Source organism: Anticarsia gemmatalis, chromosome 21, assembly GCF_050436995.1.
Source record: "Anticarsia gemmatalis isolate Benzon Research Colony breed Stoneville strain chromosome 21, ilAntGemm2 primary, whole genome shotgun sequence".
In the NCBI taxonomy this organism is placed as follows: domain Eukaryota; kingdom Metazoa; phylum Arthropoda; class Insecta; order Lepidoptera; family Erebidae; genus Anticarsia; species Anticarsia gemmatalis.
Window position 1 is genome coordinate 6634835 of NC_134765.1, and position 13725 is coordinate 6648559.

General features: G+C 34.2%; 1 protein-coding gene across 1 annotated transcript in view; it reads left to right on the forward strand.

The window, feature by feature from the left end:
* The window catches only part of LOC142982306 (spondin-2-like), a 95789-nt gene that overhangs the window by 38920 nt on the left and 43144 nt on the right, over window positions 1-13725 (forward strand). The window lies entirely within an intron of this gene.

Genomic DNA, 13725 nt, shown 5'->3' on the forward strand with positions numbered 1-13725 from the left:
AAGAAAGCAAGCTGACACGCGTGATACTATGAACAGTTTACAAACATCCTGTTTAAGGCTTATAGAGTCAAATTGATTCAAAACATATTACCACTACGCCCAGCGCAGTCGAGCAAAAATACAGTATACTGTATAGTCTTATTTAAATAATGACAATAAACAGGAACATTATTAGAAATTCAATAGTAATCGATACCTGACCGCACTAATTACTTCCTTAATTAAATCCAACACATGATATTGTTACGCTATCAGTAGTATCAGTCGTACTTCGTTCATAAACAATGAATTCAATCATTACATTAAACACTACTCATAATTAGAATTCTATTATTTATTGAATTTGAATTAGCGATCAGTTCGCATCCTATTATTTAGTAGCGCGATATTAATTGGTTTATTAATCATTGATATCGTTGTTTAGTTAATTATTATTTTATGAATATTTCATTTGTTATAAACACGTCATAAATATTTGTTTGAAATAATTCTGATGATCTGTATGTACAGTATTAGCCGATCATTGCCTGTAATAACACTAATAACGGCACATAATGTAGACATCACAAGTAAGTCACCTTGTTTCAGGTTAAATTCAAATATTTCTCGTAATTTGCAAATAATTTAGTTAATTTTTAGAGCATTTTCAAATTGTTCTTGTATAGATAGTAAGTGAAATCGCAAGTGTAAACGCAGTCCTAAGACGCTTCCCTAGATCGCTTCACTAAACAATATTATTTATCAAAGGCGCTCTTGACTTAGGTAATTCATTTTCCTTCGCCTCCACAAAAACACAATATCCTTTGTGCGCGCACAATTAAAAAACCTTTACCTTATTAGAGGGAGCGTTTTAAAGAAATTTAGCAGAAGACGAAGAAGTTAATTAAGTTGGTACACTAGGAGTATAGTGCGGTTCCGTTCGCGGTTAGCGCTCGCTTTTTACCATCTCGCCTCGACACTTGGCGATGAATTAAATTATATGAAAAAGAGCTGAATTTGTTTTTACGTTGTCGACAGCTGACGTTGTGGGAAATGCGCTTTTAGATGGTTAACTTTAACCTAGTTTTTTATATAAAAGTCCCGGCTTGTTATAAAGCTAAGCTAAGTTAAACATGTGTTTAACTTTACTACTATAACTTTACGTTAGTGCTTAAAAAGTTGTGTTGATCTAATTAATATTTTGTTTACAGATGCGAGAGTTTGTATGGATTTTTCTCCCTTAGCGTTTGCGATAGTGCGAAACACAAACAGCAGTGATTTTGTGATCAGAGAGAGATCAGATTTCTATACATACCTCCTTAGCGTCTTTCAGAAATGATTGGTGCATCGTAATATGACGTAATTGAAGAAATATTTGAGAAAGTGAATGCATTACTTATTATTCACAGCAACCCAGGCGTAATATTAAATTATGCACAGAGTTGAGTCACGAAGTTATATTATTAAAAGTTTGTGTATTTTTCATAAAAATATAATTTACAATTCTCTGCATTCATTCAACTGTCTCGGTTTAATCTTTATGAATACTATTATTATTAGTAACGCAGCCGAGCCATCGTAAAACAAATTTTCATTAAAAGTTCTAATTGAAAGAATTCTTAAGTCTCGAAGATTACATCTTGCGAGATGAAACTTTTCTCTAATAAGTTCATATTGATAAGACTTCACATTGATAAAAAAAACCTTATTGAATGTTAATACTATTCATATTATTCATAGTCTATATTTAATTTGAAAATCTAAAGATATTTCTAAAACTATTTCTATTAAAATAACTATGTCATAAAATATAATAACCATTTTGCAAGCGTGTCTTTTCGTTTAAAATTTCCAAAAAATCTTTTAAGATTTTTATCAAATGAAATCTTTTTTGATGTAATAGAGTTCTTAATAATAAGAGAGGTCAACTAGTGCGTCGCGTCATTTAATTTTAGCACCTCATAACAGTATTATAGTTAGATGGCGTTTTAGAAAAAAAAATGGTTTAACGGTAAGATAAACATCGTAATAATACCTTGCATGCTTAAAAATTAATTGAATACATTTATTGAGGACATACAAAGTCCCCAACATGCACTTGGCCAGCGTGGTGGACACAAGGCCTACCCCTCCCCCTTGTTTGAGAAGAGACACTTGCCCTGCAATGGGTTAAAAAAGACGGTCCTCGCCTATTTTAGGAATCTATGTATTCAGACAATATAAATTATAGCAGGGACTGAATATCTTGTTACTTCACTGTCTATCTGTCTTATTTCATTTAGAAGCGAAATGAATACCATTTCTGATTTTCCCAGAACTGTCCAAAATACACAAAAACCTCAGTCCTAGCACTTCGCAGTACAAGTGGTTTGCGCTACAAACCCACTGTAGCATAGAGTACGTTTAGCCATCGCAGCCGGCTTGATGTGTCACTAATTGTACAAAGAGTGTATCTCGAAACAAACACATTGGCTTTGTGAAAACGTTAAAAGAGGAGATTTTAAAATGTTACTAGAGTCACACCTATATTCCGCGTCCGATGACGCCGAATATTATACACCGAAATAATTGCAGTATTAAAAAATAATCGATCTCTCAGGTTAAACTTAGGCTGTTGAGGTTGTTCAGTGTTAGACCATGGGTGACCATGTTATACTAGCCTGTGGTTCCTCTGTGTTTCGGATGGCGCGTTAAATTGTACATCACAGCTTTCATTTTCAAAGATCTTTTACAGTTCGTAGTCAAAAGCAGAGAAATAAGGGTGATGATTTACTTTTAGTGGTTTCGATACATGATTGTTAAATCAACAGATTTTGATAAAAATCGGTACACAGATAGTTTATAATCTTCATTAAAACATTGGATATTTTTCATACCAGTTTTATTTTCATGCGAGCTAAGTCGCGAGCAGAAACTAGTATTAAATATTGAAATAATAATTGATGAATCGAACTGCTCGGCAATATTAATTAGACTTTCTTAAAAAACTATAAGAATTTTATACAAATTTCAAAGAAAGTAATTCACGTAGGTATTATTTTTTAATTTTGGACGAGTGATTAATTAATATGCAGGTCGCACAACGGCTCAATTAGTTTCGCTCCAAGTTAAAAAAAATATAAGTGGCTTGTTAAAGTTTTGTTATTATTTGTTAGAAAAAAATAAGCCTTTATTCTTATTATATGTACTTATTTCAATTAACATCTTGCTATATAGTTACAATTAACAAAGAATATTATTTCATACATTTCTGCTTACACCTTCGGGTAAAACAGGCGTGATATTATGTATGTTATTTCAGAACTATTCTCTTGTTTAATAAAATCAAGATACACAGTGATGACTTTTTGTTTTTTTTATTCAAGAAATCACGAATTTTTGGTTTTGAAAAAATAAAATATTCGGCTTCAAAAAATGAAGCAGGCACCTCTCTACGGCGAGCGATGAGAGTTATGTATATGGTCCGGGTTCGCAATTACACCTACCTTTGATGTGTGAGCCAGGGAAAATGAAATAATGGAGGTGGAAATATTTCGACAACAATTTGTCACTTGGTGATGAATCGGCGTTACTTTCTGTATGCGAATTAGTGTTCGCAAATATTCGCATTTGGCTGTTCAAAAGTTCGCTACTGTTGTGGCTTTGTGACGCCCCAAATGAATGTTAAATGGACTTTATAGTGAATTGTGTGTTGTTTTCGGCTGATTTGAAATTCGATGCAATAAGCAAATAAGTTAAAACTAATATATTTAGAACTAACTGAACCGTGCGGGTCAACTCGAGTACTAAGTGTTATTATATCTGGGGGCACGGAAGTGCCCCCGCAAGTCGAGCAAAAAAAAGCGGCACGGCCGTAACATCCTTTTCTCGAAGCAATTCGGGCTATTTTCGACCCCCCTATAATGTCGTTGTGGATAAAACAAGAAGCCTGAATTTTCAGCAACTAATTATTCATTGTATAAACACGGTATATTTAAAATTTCAGTCAATTTGAACCAGTAGTTTAAAAATGACAACTTGTTAAAATTTTGAATTTTGTCACTCACTGATTCACTGACTCACTGACTCACTGACTCACCGATCATCAAAAGTCTAAGGTACTTCTAGCAGACTTAAAAGCTTCAAATTTAGAATACAAGTAGGGTTTAGTGTCTTAATCATGGGAAAAATTCAATATTTCCTAATTTCAGTCCAGTTTTCTAAATACACTAACTGCAACATTAACTTTGTAATCCCATATAAATGTATAAGATTACAAGATTACATTTGCAGTTAAGAATAATTACTACTGTAGAAAATAATAAATAATTGGTGTAGATAGGTACATACTATACGAGGCATAACGGGAGGGGATATAGGGTGGGTAAGGGTGTTTAGCCCATGAAAATAAAAAAACATTCCCATAGGAAAATATGTTGAATTATAAGAAAAAACGTCTTTCCATACAAATTGGACTTATGTTCGTTCTACAAAAAGAAGTGAGAATAAATAAATCGCATAATTACTTTATTGCGAGGCCGATGTTTTGAAAAATAAAAACGTATTTAATACCGGATCTTAACAATAAATTGCATGAAAACAGGAAAAACTTTATGGACTTTATGGCCTGATTTGGACTCGAACCCTCTGCATACGCATACCGATGCGATTTATAGTCAGTCGTAGAATTCGTAGAAGCACGTCTTCTATTCAAATATGTTTTTGATTGAAGAATCAATACATCAAAATTTCTAACTATAGAGTTCATAGCCACCTCAGCTTATAAATCTACGTCAAATAACTTTGCTACTGTCGGCGTAACTTCAGAGAAACTAGATAGAAACACAACACAATCTATATCGCATCCATATAGATCAATGCAACGTAATTGATGTGTATTGAATGCCCTAAGAGGGCTTGCACACAACATTTGTTAAAGCCCCGATAGGCCCATTTTTGATAGACGCCACTTTTGCAATTTACTAGCGTGTATTCGACAATATTGTAAGTAAGCGAAATGCTGTTCTTCCGTGCGTTTTCATAATTATAATTTGGAATACAAAAATAATAATGTGCGTAAACAGTGTATTCGTATTGAACATGCCAGTATCGTGTGCAAATGTTACAACGGCTCATGAAGCTAGGCGTTTTCATTGCGTACATCGCACGTTGTTGCCGCGTTGAAAATATGTCGTGTGCAAGGTCTTTTAGAAGTTTCCTCTCAAAGTATTTGTCTAAGTAGGCTATGCAAGGCTTCACGGGTTCGTGAATACCCTACTTAGGGTCTAGTTGATGTACAAGTTGGCTTGCGGTCAAAGTTGCCGGCAATTTGCGACTTACTGCAATTCAGATTGTTTGTTTCGTTGTTTATAGTGCGGTTCACTTGATTTGAGAATAATTGAGGATTGTCATTAAGATTTGTAGCGCAATAATGATGCTACGCTATAGATATTGTGGTATGTGTTATATAAATAAATAATATTTCTTTTGATTCGATTTCTTTCAAAAATATTTGTGCAATCCTCAAACATTTGTTTCGAATTTGGATGTGTTTTGTAGAATCCTAAAATTAAAGGTTTTAGGTTCTTAAAGTTTATAAAAGATACATATTGCTTAAGGGAAACATTCCCAGCGATCATGATATAGCTAATCTACTCTTTCATTTAAAGGAAAAAAATTTGTATGCGGCTTAGATACATGCAATACGTACAAATAACACCTCTTATTTATATTATATGAAACGGCAGCGTCAAACAACTACTTTCAGCAATTATCTTAATATTCATTAACGAAATCACAACATTGAGGGCCAGTATTTTGAAAATGTTTCATTAATTTGTGAGACGTCGGTATCGTACCGATGTCAATCGTCATTGGGGTCTAATTAGCAATGGTTTTTGTCTCTCATGTCTCCCCTCACTCGCCATAGAAAATACAAGATAAAGCAACGGGGTCCTATCTGTTTTCCTTTTGATGTGAATAAGGAAATGTCCCTGTTTTCGTTTGGAAATATCGTCTAGTTACCTTTGCATTGTGACCTATTTTTTTCTCTTTTCGATGTAGGGTTTGCGGTAAAATGCCTGAGTCTAAATTTTATAGTATCAGGATTTTTTTTTTGATTCTACTATCACTTTACCCGTCAAAAATTAAATCATCACAAAATGATGACTAACGCAGGTTTCATTTAAATGTTGCTAAAAAAATGTTTAATTTACATTGTCAACTTCCAATAATCATTTTTAGTAGACAATAAATCGAATCTAAAACTTATTGTCTCGCAAATGCCTTTTAAGTTTGCAGCTGCCATCACGACAGCTGTCAACAAGAATATCAATGGCGGCTTAAGTCAAACCGGAAACAAATGACATGCGTTTTAAATCAGAGCCTGGTGTTCAGAAATATTTCATAGGAAACTAATGAATGCTGGAATGTTTGCACATGCAGTGCTCTAATACAGTCCGGCTTTGCTGTCAGGCTGGTCGTCCGATTTACACACGTAGCAAGCCAACTAGCTGTCAGGATTCTTCTTATGAAAACGGCATTCGGCAAATGCAACGTTCATACATTTTTACCTTGCATATTTTAAGTTTTTGCTTTTTGCTTTTTCAGGTTTTGCTGGTATCGTTATACGCGAAATACGTTTTATTTCGTTACATGATATCTATTTGTAATATAAATGGAATAAAACAGTCATACTGTAGGTTATTTTAGTTCAATAAATATTTTCAGCAGGCGGATATTTTAGGTGAAACTCTTATTCAGAATCAGTTTCACGAAATTTGTCAAATAAGCGCTTATCTAATTCATAGTAGATAATTTGGTTAATGTATTGGTCTGCCATCCATGGCAGCGTGTCTATAATTATCTAAATTGTCAGACATCCAAACAGAATACATCGCTACAATTCCGTGCAGGAACAGTCGTACTAATGTTAATAATCTTGCGCAACACTCACAAGAAGGCTTAGTTGTAATATTAAGACAGCGCGCCACATGAGAATGTGTAATCTAACTTTATCTTATCTACGTATGAGTCGTCCAGCTTTCAAGCCTAATTACTTGCAGCACACGCCGCCAGCCCGAGCTCAATTACTCTGTTACTTACAAATTCCACTAGAACCCAACAGCCATGCATCACAACTTGCGAGGCGGACAAAACTTGTAATCCGCTCAAAATAAACAGCGTTAAAAATGCAATTTATATGATGCACACAAAGTTTCGGAACACAACATTACGAACGGATAACGCTAAAAAATGAAGGCAGATGAATAAGTTGTAACTTCTTCCCCTAACACGGTTAGCTCCGTGAGGCTTTTGCGCAAAAGAAAGTGTAAAAACACAAAGTTTCAGCGCAATACAGTATAATTGCAGCTCAACTGAATAAAATGATAAAAGAACTTTCCTTTAACTGTGGCCCGAGGCAAACATGAAATTAAATTGTGGCCTCGGACTGCCGCGTTTGCGTTTCAAGACTATTTTTTCGCACCATTTACCTTTTCCAGTTATTTCGTAGGTAAATGTTGAGTGTACCTCAACTCGGAATTGTATTAGCTTCATATACATACTCGGCTCGGGAATAAAGTCATTAGGGCACGGCTATTACACGTTGTATAAGAGCTTTGTGCTTACTTTGGTGATCATCATACTACCATAGTAATAGCTTTGTACTGATTACGTAGCCATGTTTTGTGTCTCACCTTGATTGTAATACGACAGAGTAATACCTAAACTCAAATTAATTTAAATGTAATAGTTCCCTTGCTATATAGTACGATTCCATTTGTACCAAGCTTGTTTATATTTATAAAAAGTTTTTATGTGTTACTATAATAAAATAGTTATATTTTCATCATTCTCGAGGAAGTATTTACGTTGATTGTGAATCTGTACAATAATATTAATAGATAAGTAATAGGTAAGTTTTCCTGTTGGTAAATATTGTGAGTATCTTATTACGAGTACATTCGTGCTCCGGTAACTTGTTTGACTTTTGTTATTTACTTTTGTAGTTGCACAACTATTTAATTAAAAGGTCCAAGATTTTGTAAACTGGGGGAAAGTTACGTATGATATAATTGTTTGTTAGGAATTGTATTCTCTACTTATTTATGTAAGTGCGTAGCTCTAGCTCCTAGCTCTTTTGGCGTCTAATAGACGAGTAAATTTATAGTTATTAGGGTCGTTACTTCTTTCAGCTTAACTTATATTTTCTAATCTTGATGTCAATATTACTAGGAGTAAATTATGACTACCTCCATGGCGCAGTGGTTTAGGTCGCCACGCCGAAACCATTGCGTCAGGAGGTCGTGGGTTCGATTCCCACACGGAGCAATTATTATTTTTGCGATCAACAAATAATTATTTCGGGTCTGGTTGTGGTTTGTGTCCGTTGTTTGTATATTTGTAAAAGTCCCCGCGACACAAGAGCAATTCTTAGTGCGGGAGTTGTCGTTTTAAACAAAAAAAAAAGAAACAGTATACGCCCACAAATGTGTGTGTATTGTTTTTCACGCTTGTTTCTGATCACATAAACATTAGCACCATATCCAAATCAAACCTGCAACGACAAATATCTAAGTTACCACATTACCCTTTAATAACACTTGGATTTAAATACCATTCTTCTTAAACAGTAAATCCCTATAATGTTTTTTAGTACTTGGAAACTCGAGCACGGAAATGCAAGCAATAATTTTATGATTCATTCTTAAACGAGTCGCGCACTGACTAACATTACCACTTCGTTCCTCTTTGCTTTATTTCTTTAAATAAAATACTAATGTAGTTACAGAATGTTTTTTGCGGTGCAATACTTTGTGCAGATGATCTTTTATAGACTTAATGATGTTATATCTATGTATTAGGTGATAATATGGCATTTTACCGGCGAAATTCGTTGTACAGATTCATAATCTACATATATTATGTTTGTTTATAGCATTTATGTATATTTTTAATAATATAATTACAGTCTCGAACGTCTAAAGTTTAGATATATTTTTTCTATTTAATGATAAAATTAATACAATTAATTTGATAGAAAATAACATTTAATGGATTTGGGAGCATAAAATAAGCATCAAACCATCTTAATTTCTATGCAACGAATATCCCACTATATCATGATTGTAGTCTTGTCTTTATTAACCAAAGAGGAAGATAAAGAGTAAACTATTAAAAAGTTACAAGGAGTTGCATTCTGCACTTAACTGCAATGAGTGCTTGAAAAAAGAAAACTTTGGTTTGTGCAGGTAGTGTTAATGTGGAGGTTACTCAAATGTTAAGTAAGCACGTACGAGAACATCGGGAAACTTTACCCTTGGCGATACGGAGGCAATTCCACATTTGTCTGCGCGTCTTTACTGATGAATACGAATATTTTTTCTTTCTTGTTCGCCGAAGGAATTATATTTTTATTTGGTTGATTCAATGATTTATACACAAACTACACAACGTATTTAGAACACATATTGTACATAACTCAAAATAATAGTTGCATCGTATTAATTTAATCAGTGTGCGTAAAATCGCAAACATAACTGTACATAAAATAATATTTTAAAACTGCTCGAAATAATATTTTTCGGATTTAAATACAAAACCGAAAATATGACTTTCACAAGCGCAAGAATTCATAACAGTCTTTAAAACTGTCATAACAATACGAACTATTTTATATTTCAACAACGTTCATCGTCGCTTGCTATTCGATGCGCGAATATGGATTCCGGGAACATCTAAACGGTTTTACGATGACCGTAAACGAAGACGTATCACACTTAGTTCACGCACTCGTTTACAGTCCCGTAAAATATGAAGAAAGCATCCGAAATAAAGGTGCAACATAAAACACCAATGATAACAATATACGAAGGTATAAAACGTATAAAAAATTTACACACCCTTATAAAAGTTTTATATTGTTTACGATCATCTCTTAGTGCTACAGTTTTATCTTATGCTTTAAAACGTTACGCGTTTACGGGCGCGATAAAAATTTGGATATGTGTCGGAAGTTTTCAACTTGCTCGGTTTGAAAAATACTTTACTAAAATTTACGTTTTGAAATGTTGTTTTTATATTTTTAGCTTTATATTCATTTGAGCAGTATAACAGGATAGCAAATATATTTGTTTATGCGTTCCTCTGTTTATATATTGTTGATATCAGCATACAAAAGACATCAATGATTTCTCACCATATCTGTTTAACACAAACGGCCAAAGATTGTTATGAAAACATGCGAGCTTGAGTATATAAAAAAAAAAAATTCGATGCAGAGACTCTAACTCACAGTCGGCCAGAGGGGTGGACTAAAAGCCCACTTTCCCTACTCTCTTTTCCTACCTCTCCTTCACGACAAAAGGAAATCCGTACCCGGCAGAAGGGCAGCACAGAATAGAGAGCCTTAAATAGCACATGGTTCGCGGCTGGAGAAGTTATACAAAATTCCGAATTGATTACATCAGTGACCCGTAGGCTAATGCTGACGGTGTTGAGATTGATACAGTTACTTTATTTCGGAAGAAAATAGAAGTTATGTAATGTAATCATGCATGCCAAGGCTCTCTACTATATCAGACTATAATATTCGACCTGTACCTCGATTCTCTACCACTATCGACTTCCGACAACCGGCTAGCTATCGACATTTGACATTTAGAATGTACTGCCAAAATATTTCCTACGACACCCGTCAGAAGCGCTAATCAGATTTTAGCTAGCCAGTTGTCGGTAGTCGATAGTAGTAGAAAATCGAGGTACTGAACTCTTTAGTCTGTGAGAACTATAGCACTACTTGTTTAAATATTCTTTATTCTTTGGCCCACGATTCATTTGTCTGATTATAACTGTAGTTTAAAATTATAAAGCCCTGGAGAGTGTTTCAACAAGTTTGAGAGGTCTAGACTACTTTAGATATTATTCACTGGAAACGAGTTTAAAAAGCTCGTAACAGATGGAAATACATTACTTAATTTACGTAATGCTCGATGGACTCGTAAATATTACTTCTTATTGTATAAAACTGAAATTCTGAGTTGTATAATATGATGCTGCTTATAGTGTAGATGTAGCAAAACAAAAACTTTAACTCATTATCTGCAAACAGGCTACTTCAAAACCTATGCTGTTAATTTTGCATCATTCGTTTATCATTTTTAAATTTTTCTCAACCATATAACAGGCCTAAGAAACCTCACCTCATAACATCTAATACTTAAAATTCTGACAAACAACTTTACCATCTATTTTTAGCAAATACTTCAACTCAAACTTAATTTACCGGATAACAACAAAAGTTCGCGATTCCTTCGGGGGAAAGGTCATGCCCTTACAAAAAAGGAAAACAATAAACAATTTTTACCTGGGAATACGATAAATTTATCAAAATGTAACACATACATATGGTATTAAAGAGTAGTTTTTACCGAAGTTGGATATTACGTGAAATGTCGTATGACATCGTATAAGGGCGCGTTTCCACTATGTCGTGATGACAGATAATCGTGTATTTTAAGTGTCGTGGCTTATATGTTTAAATGGAGGTGTTCACATATAGAACGACACGATTTACTGTCGTTTACGTTCGTCGTACGACATTTTTTACAGTGACGACAGATTATCGTGACAGTGGGGACGGCTAGAAACGACAGTCGCTAAACGATATTTTTTTTGACGACAAACAATCGTTATAATGGGAACAGCTAGAGACGACAGTCGTCCAATGATAAATTAATCGTTACGATATAGTGGGAACGCGCCCTAACGTGTAACGTGTGGAAGGGGACACGCGTCCCGTTATGATTTATGACTGGAGATGCAAACGTACCGTGTCATGTGCTCTGTATGTATGGAAACACGAATTATTGTGTATTTGATATTGTATTGCTTTGAATTGTGTTGAAATAAAGATATATTACCACTATTTGTTTTAGATATGTCTCTTTTCGAGAAAAGTTTCCGTTCAAAATTCTGTTGCAACAAAATCTGATGGTAGATCTGGACCAGATGAATTAAAATTTACTATATTCCGTGTGATAGTTCAACCTTTGACGTCCGATAAATTATCGCTATACAACATTTAACTTAACTTCACCTGCATGCATTTTTAATAAAAAATATTTCATTAAAAATTATGTTCCAAGTGGGTATATTTTTCTACATAATAATATTACGAATTGCTTATCCCATACGACCTTAAGGGGATCATACGAGGATCTTCTCGTGGTAATAGAAATTTACCCTTCGCAGGTTCCAACAATTACCCGTAATAACAACTTGTAATTTAATATTCAATTAGTGTCCACCCACGGCTGACAATCCTACACAATGATCAAAAGTTTGTTGTAAATCCATGTCTATTTATAACAGGAACCAATCTAAATCAAAATGTCAGGATACTTGTGAAACAAAGGCCAATGTTGCTGGACCCGTGACGTTGTAATACATTGTTTTAACTCAAGCTTTGTATACTACTACATAGCATCGTGTTAAAGGAAAATGTGTCTTATTGACTAACAATTTCTAACACCAAGTATCCTTTATTCAAAAGTGAGATTTTCTCACAACTTCTAAACTGTCGCCTTGCATGCTTATTTTTAGAATACGGGAATTGTAACATGCGCTGAAACGTCAGGCATTTTAAGGTCAAATACGTGTTCGCGTTAATTCTACATTCTATTATATAATAAGCGCGATATTCTGTACACTAAATTTTGTATACGAGTCGCACAGTAACAGAGGGCGAACGTATTCCCATCTACCGGGCACGTTTGTATAAATCATTCAATTATGCCACTTACGGCAAAATGCGTTCCTCATACACTCACAACGAAATTAAGTTACCCACTCACAAAGTTACGTAAAGCTAAAAATAAGACCACTCTATCAATTCAACGGGGAATTGACAGAATCTATTTTGGCCGCACGCAAAATAATTTAATTTTACATTTAAAACCTTTCAAATGTGTCAATTTCGCATACATTACTGTCACGGGTGTCAGGTGCGCTTTACGTTATTTAAAACAAAACATTGTCACTTGCGGACACGTTGCAGCCGCTGTTTGGTTTATTTTACGTTTATTCGATCGTTTAGCGTCGATTGTTGCGGTTATTGAAACTATTTATCAAACTGATTTGAGAGAATATTCGAGGTTATCATTTTTACGAGCTTTTATGTAGATCGCCACATTTTATGATTGTGGAAACGGTTAACAGCAATTCAAAATACTTTGTACTTTATTAAATTATTTATCTAGATCAGGGTTCAAAGTACTTTTACATGAAGTGCCTTCTTCATTATAGCCCTCTTCAAATACTATACATACTCGTACTTTTAGCCACATATGTTTGAAGAGTAGACCGACGTCTTTCGACAAATCGCTGGACATTCATGAACGTTTTTAGTAATCTACTTAGTGTCATGAATCCCTTGAGATCCCAGAACATAAGGTGAACATTTTTGACCAGCAATATTATTTTTCCTTGTTATTACGTATTTAAGTAGACATTGATCGATAAGAAACTTCAAGTAGCCCACAAAGTTTTCTTTCAGTAGGTACCTTTACTTACCGTATCCTCGTCTACTTATCGATTCTCATGTAAGCACAATATCTCGTTTGATCTCCGAACAAAACATTATTATGTTAAGAAAAACTCCCAAAAGAATAATACCATATTGTATATCGGAAAACAGCATTTTATAAAAAGCGTATAATAAAATTACAATACAATGAATGCGCCATATTTGTATGAGAATGATAAATG